Source organism: Equus przewalskii, chromosome 9 (genome assembly GCF_037783145.1).
Source record: "Equus przewalskii isolate Varuska chromosome 9, EquPr2, whole genome shotgun sequence".
Classification (NCBI taxonomy): Eukaryota; Metazoa; Chordata; class Mammalia; order Perissodactyla; family Equidae; genus Equus; species Equus przewalskii.
The window spans coordinates 47,795,302-47,801,301 of record NC_091839.1 but is presented as its reverse complement, the minus strand read 5'-3'; the positions used below and the strand labels follow the sequence as shown (position 1 = coordinate 47,801,301).

Genomic DNA, 6,000 nt, shown 5'->3' with positions numbered 1-6,000 from the left:
GTAAAACTGAAGGACAATGAAAGAAACACAGACGATGTTCCTCAGGAAACCTTTTGCAATTCTGTAGTCCTTGTGGTTGGAAGAACCCCACACTCATAATGTGGGTCTCCAACCTTTTCTTTGCTGCTTTTCACCTTATGCAGGTGGCTTATGATTGAACCTACTGGGCTTTAGTTTCCGTGACTGCTGATGAGTGCTGGATGAGATGCTGGCTGCACATTAAAATGATCTGAGGGGCTTTGAGAAACATGAAGTCAGAATGGGACAGTGCCAGCAGTGTATTAAAGCTCCCTGCAGTGGTTAGGATATTCAGCCAGGGTTGAGAACCCAGGATAGGACGATGCCTGAGCTTCCATCCAGCTCTGCTGCTGTGTGTATAATGTTAGTTACAGGCTTGGGCTACACAAGCTTCTACAGTTCTCATTTTATAACATAGGATAAATTATCAAGAGAACATTGAAAGCTCTTTGTATCACAGTAGTGTTTAGGGAGAAAAGTTTAAATTTTCATAGGATCTTGTCTTTGGAAGGTATCTTGGGAATTTATAGCCCATTGTCACACTTAAAATAAACTGTATTCATATATAATAGTTCAGCTGTACACATAGACACAAGAAAAAGAGTTGTAGGAAAGAGAAGCAGAGTTCAGAAAAAAGAGGAAATCCAGATGGCTTTAATATGAAGAATTACTCAAACATGTTATGAAAACAAACAAACAAGCAAGCAAACAAACAAAACCGGTTGTTGGACCATCCTTCATTTCAAGGAAAAAACAGCTTCACTGTTTTTATTTGGGAGAGAAGAACTCTGAATCAAAGACAAGGCTGAAAAGAAAAGAAAAACAATCTTGTAAAAATATTAATTAAATAGTTGCTTCCACCCACAATGTGTCAAAGCTCTAATTGATATGCAAAATAGATGTATAAATATTATTTGATGGATAGTAAATATGCATCTGAATTCTTTCTCAGATTTTTCTCTGATAATGTAGAAAGAAATCAATGATTTGCTATCTGTTGGAAGTTGGAGTCTTTCTAAAACCCAGCTTTTACATTGTTAATATGTACTTCATTGTGTTTTCCTCACATACCAATTATTTTTCAGGAAGGGAAGAAGTTAGTTGCCTGCCATCTTTCTAACAAAATTTGTTGCTGTTTTCTCCTCCTAGGACCTCTGGACACTTGACGAAAAGAAAACTGCTTTTATTTATTATCACCCACTAATGTTTATCTACTAAAGTTCAGAGACCGTCAATGAGACGTCCATAAAAATAAATTTCTATTTTATTTTCTTTTTAAAAATCACAATGTGAGATCAAAACTCTGTGCCTTTCCATGCTGGTTTCCGCATTAAAGGTGTTTCTGCAGGATGTGTGTTACTTTGTGCAGAAGACATCTGCTCAGAGCATTCATTCCCTCCTCAGCTGTCATGGTCCCCCAAGCTTTTTGTTTTGTCTTTTCGGTCTTTTTCAACCTCAGAAATTTTAGCCCTTCTTTTGAAGCCTAGTCAGGTCAGTGAATTAGATGATGTCAGCTGTAAATCTTACGTGCTTTTTTTATCTGCCTGATTTGGTAACAATGTCGTCTGTGCTTCTGCCTGTCTCTCAAGAATGTGTCAGGCTTTGAATGGGCTCTTCACACCCTCCAATGCACTTTCTATTCTACACCTAATTTTTCTTTGTTACTGTGAAGGCCCAGGTGGGCTTTATTAAATTTTGGTAAAAGAAGTGAGGTTGACAGCCTTGCTATCCTATTGATCAGGAGGACAGGCTTTTATTTAGAAATTAAGTAAATGAGTAAAGAATGGATCACATGGCTTCAATTTTCATTTTTGCGCAATCTGACTCAGGGACTTCACTGGTATTCTGGATACTCAGAGCCTATGTCAATGGAATGACATGCTGAAATGATTACACTGTATTGAGAGAAAATTATTCTGAAGGAATCTTATGCTGATTCTCCATTCCATGACTTAGCTATATTTCCTGCTTTATATTTTTGCAAAACCCCTGATAAAAGAGCAGCATGTTAGCACTTAAAATTTATGCACTGTATCTTACTCTAGCATATATGTTATACCCATCATTATCCTAAATATTTATGGTATTCATAAGTATTTTATAGACTGAGAAACTGGGCTTCAGAAAGCTTCAATATCTTGCCTGTAGTCACTGCATTTAGAACTCATAAGTCTTTTTAGTTAAGTATTTGCCAGATTGATCACTCTACCTTTCAGGCAGTTTTCTAGTCTGAGTCATTTTAATAGATGTATATAAAAAAAAACCCCATAGAGATATCTTTTTATACCTATGATACATAGACAAGTATAATCTGCCTGCCTTGTTGATATATTTTTATGATGAAATGCTTAACTGAAAAAGTATAATTATGGATGAATTTGAGTGAATGAATGAATGAATGATGAGGAATTTTACAGTGACCAATAAAGTAACTTACGTATAAATCCAATTCCTTGAGTATCCACTGAAATGAACTTTAGATACTCGTGATATTTAATCTTCTTTCTCATTAGTTCCTTTTGGAATTGACGCAATGTTTTGTAGCATGGGCCTTCATTTGATCCCCAAACTGACGTCTGTCCCTTACTTAAAGCTTAGCAATTCTTGAGACAACAAAAGAGTTGTTTCTTATATTTAGTATGCTCATTAGAACAATAAGAAATTCTTCCAGCTTGGAGTTTTATAGTAGGGACTAAGATGACCATCTTCTGAAATCCCAATAACTTTGGTATGTTTTAAATGGAGAATTATGTAACATGCACAGAAAACAATGATTGAGAATGACTTTTGCACACATAAAAAGGATATACTTTAGGAGCGTGGCCGTATACTAGTTTGGTTATTTAGGGATAAATATGAAATTAATGATGAGTAATATTTACATAGGGATAATAACAAAAATAAATAGCCAGTCTTTCTGATACATCTATTTTTAAAAAGATCCATTCTGGTTTGTTCAGACTTTTGGCACACACAGGAATAGACTAAGAAAGCAATATTCTACTATGACGTTCTTAACTGGATGATCTCTGGACCCTAATCCAAATCCTACCCCTAACTCACACCTGTCAGTTGTTACCAGTTACTTTGGACTTGTCAGACTCTGGGCCCCCTTTAGATATGCATTCTCCTTATCTCTTTAATGTTTTGCTTTACTGCTCATCTCTCCCTTGGGAAATCTTCTCTTTCTCTTGGATTTGGGGACTCTGAGAGCTTGGTTCTCCTCCTGTCTCGATCACTGTTTTTTCAGTCTGCTCTATTTCCTCTTTCTCTCCTGCTCCTGACTGTAGGTGCTTCCAACTCAGTCCTCATCCCTTTCTTCTTTCTTTTCTCTCTCCTTCCACACTCATTCACACACTTGACTCCAACTCTCTCTTCTGCCTCTATAGGCAAATAATGCTTTTGTAATGACTTCCATTAGATTTTTCCCTTTTTCTTTCCCTGCAGTCTATTCTCATTAAGGCTAAGTCATGTGACCAAGGCTCACTGCTCTAAGGAAGGAAAGAAGAAATACTGTCTCCAACCAAGAAGTCATTGCTCAGCTTTGAATTTCAAATCTGATATTTTCAATTCTTTGGAGAGACAATAGGTTTAAAAGCTAAGGGGCTGTTTTTAAATACTCAGATAAATTTGGAGGATTCAAGGCTTTTAAAGGTGTAGCCTGAGGGAGCCTACAAGACTCTCAGAGAAGTCCATATTGAACATTACCCTGTCCACCATGATGTGGGAATGGTTGAGTAACAAAGATGAAGGCAGGTGGCCTAGGCAATTGGGCTTGACAACTTCATTGGATCTAGCACATCAGAATGATGCAGAGAATGCAACTGTGAATTCCAAGATCTCTAAGTAGTAGATGACATAGAAGTGCTGGGAGGAACACAGGAGGCCTTTGATAGTGATGAAGTGATTGTACCACCTTGCACCTGGAGGCCATGCATCTGCAAGAGCGCCAAAGTGATGCTCAAATGGCCCATGTGACAGTCTCAATTCCGCACAGACCATTTCAGGACACCCAGGGACCTGGTGGGCCAAGGTACAGTCAAGCAAACATATCAAGACCCAGAGGATGGCATAAGGACTGAGCAATCTTCCCCATTGAAGCCACATGTATAGATAGGGGTTCTGGAATCCAGATGAAAAACTGGAAAGAGGAAGAGGAGAGATCAATTAAGAGAGAGAGAAATCTTTACAGCTGGATATTTATCCCAATGAGGCTATTTTAAAATGAGAAATATCTGCAATACATTTCATTTGAAAGATCAGATAATTTCTCCATTAACAGCCATGTCTTTAGCATCTGCTTGGTGTGGTGTGCTGTATTTGGATCTGTGGGTAATGAGGAAAGGGCTATATTCCTACTTTCCTGGACTTCACAACCAGTTGGCAGTATTTCCAAGCCATCTTTCCGTCTCTAGTAGTACACCTTCCACTGACTAATGGATATGACCTCAGTATGCTAAACTCAACGTTTGACACTTAACTCATCATTTCCTTGGCTCTTGCTATTTCAGCTACCTTCTCTATTCCCACAATTACACCTCTCACACTCATAATTTAGGTATCTTCTTTGAATCTTCCTTCCTTTTTCTGAGTTCCTCAAAGACAGTCTCCAATCATTTCCCCACAGTTCCTTTCTCATTGCTACCATAACGGTTCAGAAAGCTATGAATAAATGTGACAACGTGCTTCATCTTCATGTTGTTAATATATTTTGATCCTAAGCTTAGAAATGTTCAGTACATGCAGGGAAGATTCCTAATTATGTAGTATGGCCCTCGAGTTTCCTGATGCACTGATACTCTGTTATTAAGGTAACAAATTACCACAAACAGAGTGGCTTAGACAACACACATTTAATCTCTTGCAGTTCTGGAGGTCAGAAGTCTAAAGTTGAGGTGTTGGCAGGGCTGTGTTTCTTCAAAGGAGAATCTGCTTCCTTGTCTTTTCAGCTTCTAGAGGCCACCTGCATTCCTTGACTCATGGATTCTTCCTCGTATCATCCCAACCTCTTGCTTCCATCATAACATCTTTTCTATTCACTCTAATCTCCTGACATCCTCTTATAGGAACCTTTGTGATAACATTGTGCCCACCTGGATAATCCAGGATAATCTCCTTCTCTCAAAATCCTTAATTTAATCACTTCTGCAAAGTCCCTTCTGCCATATAAGGTAAGATTCACAGCTTTCAGGGATGGGACATGGATGTTTTTGGGACAGAGCATTATTTAGTCTGTCACACACACCAACCATTCTAGGCCATTTTCCATTTTATCAACCTCTATTGTAGCCAGACTCTTCCAATCACTGTCCCGTGGATGAACCTTGTGCATTCTCATCTCAGCACCTTTGCTCTTGACTTTTCCCATATTTGAATGACTTTATCTATGGACGCCAGCAACTTGAATTCTACTCACCCTTTAGTTCTCAGTTTCCCCTCCTCAGTTTCCCAGCTCACTGTGATTTTCTTCTTCCTGATCTCTTCTAAGTCTTATTTTATATACCAGATGAGCAGGAAAATATTTATTATATTTTATCTTGTATTATTATCACAATTATGAAAAACTTTTAATCAGAGTCTACTGCGGGTAAAGCATGAATTTTAGATAGTAAGAGAAATATACACATATGTAAAGGTGATTCCTGACTTAACAGAATTTACAATCTGATAAGAAATTTTAAAAATTATTATTAGGTCAATGTTATGTGTTTGGAAGAACATAGATTTTTGAATCATAAAGTCCTGAGTTGAATTGCAGCTCTAACTTGGGGCAACTTGTTTATCTCCACTGAAATTTGAGTCTTCTCATCTAAAAAAGGGAGATATTTTCATTATGAGATTGATTGATTCAAAATGTAAATAAATTATAGTTTGTAAAATGCTTGGTTCATATTGGAAACTCAATAAAGTTTTCTACATGATTTTTGACATTAAAAAAAGAAGTCTATAGGTGTTCAGAGGACCAAGAGAGATACACAGTCA

At 37.5% G+C, this 6,000-nt stretch overlaps 1 long non-coding RNA gene across 1 annotated transcript in view; it reads right to left on the bottom strand.

Annotated features, from left to right (window-relative positions):
• Positions 1–651: 651 nt before the first annotated feature.
• Positions 652–6,000, bottom strand: part of LOC139073353 (uncharacterized) — a 30,414-nt gene continuing 25,065 nt past the window's right edge. Inside the window, exons 5-6 of the long non-coding RNA XR_011521991.1 lie at positions 2,456–4,159; positions 652–823 (exon numbers count right to left, since the gene is read on the bottom strand). This is a non-coding gene — a long non-coding RNA (uncharacterized lncRNA). The remainder of the gene's footprint in view (positions 824–2,455; positions 4,160–6,000) is intronic.